Source organism: Tamandua tetradactyla, chromosome 6 (assembly GCF_023851605.1).
Source record: "Tamandua tetradactyla isolate mTamTet1 chromosome 6, mTamTet1.pri, whole genome shotgun sequence".
Taxonomy (NCBI): domain Eukaryota; kingdom Metazoa; phylum Chordata; class Mammalia; order Pilosa; family Myrmecophagidae; genus Tamandua; species Tamandua tetradactyla.
The window spans coordinates 171,796,561-171,799,805 of NC_135332.1; positions in this window are offsets into that span (position 1 = coordinate 171,796,561).

Here is a 3,245-nt window from a genome sequence, read left to right on the forward strand (position 1 = left end):
CGCCTCCCGAAGGAACTCAGACCTGCCAGAAACTGGATTTTAGCCCTTTGAAACCAAGTTCTGACCTACAGAGGAGTGAGATAAGAAGTGTGTGTTGTTTTCAGCCTCTAAGTTTGTGGTGATTTGTCACAACAGCTCAGGAAACTAGCACACTAGGTTTGCTGCATAACATACAGGATGCCCAGCTAAATTTGAAATCTATATAACAAATAATTTTTTAGCGTAAGTATGCTCCACGCAATATTTGGGTGTTCTATATTTTTATTTGCTAAATATGGCAGACCTAACCTACCTACCCCCACTCCCAGACCCTGAGACCCCACAGCCCTCCCTCTTCCCCATCAGCTGTATTCCTGAGGGTATTATTATACCCGTTATGCTGGAGTTAGTCTATGACTCAACAGGGTGAAATTGTTAAGGCCTCAGACAAATAGCTCAGAGGGAAAGTTATTATTCTATATCATTGCCTATCAATTATTTATAGTTTATAATGCAATGCCATTTGTAATGGGTAATATGTTTTTCTATCGTGTTGTAATATCACCCAACTCATCAGAGCAACCATTGGGGAGATGGATTGGCCTGGTGCAACAGCAGTGACTTTTTTTCCCAACAAGCTGTGTACATTTTTTAACCTGAAAATCGTCCCCATTTTAGATAAGAGAAAACTCTTCACTGAATTCAAAGGGAAGGAAAGAATCTACCTTTCAACAAACCCATTTCCTAAGAAACAGGATGGGAACAAGGATGTGGCAAATGGGGCCCTGAGACCACAAATGTGAGGGGGCACTCACTTGTAGGTGCCAACCTGCTCCCTCTGACCATGCAAGTAAGCTCCTCCTTACGTTTTGCTTCCTAGGAGCCTCACTTGGCCCATTCTAGTCTCAGACTTGCTAAGAAAACTCCTCACAGAAAGGCATCAAGAAAAAATCAGAGTTAAGTATGGGCTCTTTACATGGCCTGTAAGAAACTGAAACCAAGAAAGATGTGGACAGACCAAGATCTAATTTGCTGAGTGATGATAGTGGACTTGTGATTGCCACTCCAGCATCTTTTGTACCTGTTCCCCACTGGGCAGCATCCAGAGGTTTGAAGGTTGCACCTGAGCCTCAGCTCCAGGGCCAGGCTTTGCCTGGACTGGCTTAAGCAAATCAGCACAATTAAATCCCACTGCCCTCAGTGACTGAGTGCTTAACTCAGGACTAAACCAGTCAACAGATGATGTGCCCCTGGCTACAATGTTTAGCTTAGGAGTGTACACGTGGGGCAGAATGAAGCTTAGGACTTTTGCTCTGTGGAAAGGGAAAAAGATTCCTCTTTCCTTTGGCAGATGTAGAATACAAATGAGAAGCTTGGAACTGTGGCAGCCATTTTGTCATCATGAGAAAAGCCAGCATGTGCATGAAGTTCTCGCACACGGAAAGGCAAAGGTGAAAGAAGCATAGGAAAGAAGCTAGAATCTTCATCAAATCTCACCTAAAGGACCCCCTATCTCTGGGCTCGTCTCTCACATGCATTAGCAAATTCTGTTCAGTGTCTAATCCACTTTGACTTAAAATATTCTGCCACCTGCAACAGAGAGAATCCTAACTGGACAATAACCTTGAAATAATCAAACTCTATGACAGTTCTGTCCAATAGAACTCCCTGTGAGGTTGGAAATGTTCTCTATCTCGCTTTCTAGCACAGTAGCCACTTGCCCGATGTGGCCGTTGAACAGCTGAGATGTGCCTAATGCAACTGAGGTACTGAATTTTAAGTTTTAGTAATTTTAATCTTAATTTAAAAAGTCACATGTGACTAGAGCCTACTATATTGAACAGCCCAACTCTAGAAGCTTCCTTCCTTCATTTTAGCTGTTGCCTCCTCCAGAAAACCTCTCTTGAGCTCTTCTTTCCTCCAGAGTTGGCCAGCTCACCTCTATTGTGATCCTCTTTTAGAGGCATTATCTCTTACTGTGTCAGTCTCTGTCCATTGGTTGAGATTTTTGAAGGCAGGGTCCCTTCTGCCCTGGTCCCTTGCACATTGTAACACTGAATCAGATGAGGTCATTTGGGGCCCACATGAGTACTGGATATCAATAGGTTTTATACATTGTGAGGCTTTTCGGCAACATAAAAATGTTTGCTCTTGTTACAGTTTGCTAGTTGACGGAATGCAACACACCAGAGAAGGATTGGCTTTTAATAAAAGGGGATTTATTTTGTTAGTTCTTCAGAGAAAAGGCAGCTAACTTTCCACTGAGGTTCTTTCTTACGTGGGAAGGCACAGGATGGTCTCTGCTGGTCTTCTCTCCAGGCCCCTGGGTTCCAACAACTTTCCCCGGGGTGACTTCTTTCTGCATCTCCAAAGGCCTAGGCTGAGCTACAAGTGCTGAGATGAGATATGCTGAGCTGCTTGGGCTGTGCTACCTTGCGCTCTCTCATTTAAGCACCAGCCAATTAAGTCAAATGTCATTCATTGCAGCAGGCATGCCTCCTAGCTGACTGCAGGTGTAATGAGCAACAGATGAGGTTCATGTACCATTGGCGCATGTCCATAGCAACAGAACTAGGTGGCTTCACCTGACCAAGTTGACACCTGAATCTAACTACCACAGCTCTCATTCCTGGTTATTGTTAATATTCCTGGTTATTGACCTTGATCACTCTTCCGTCTGCTGGGGAATCCTCCCGTGCCCTCAGGACTTTAGAAACCCAGATTTGCCCAATCCTGTGGTATGGGACCTTTGATTTCAGTCCCATGGCTGCTCACATCACGGCCACCCTGATTCTCTAACTCATCAAGTGTCCGAGTGCCTTTGACCTGCCATCTATCATTCAGCTCCCCAGGCCCCAGCAGGGGATGAGAGAGTAGGAGCCAACTTGAAAATATGCAGTTGGAGTTAAGGTCCCTGGGATAGCCACGCTGAGGGGTATGAATTTGGTGTGGTGAAATGTCTTCTCCCCAAGATAAGCATTCTGTTCCTGGGCCTTCAAATCTGGGCGACATCCAATTCATTCATTCCTTCAATAGATATCTACTGAATTCCTACAAAGTGCCTGGCATCTGGGGTTCTACACTGGAAAAGACAGTCTCTAACATAATGAAGTGTGCATTCTGATTGGAGAAATTGAAAAGTCAATACACGAATATATATAAATAGGTTCAGTGAAGACTCTGAAATAGAGAACGCAGGAAGAGTTCATTTAAGAGTTCATTAAATTAGATTTAATCTAAGTTTAAATATAGACCTGAAAGGAGTG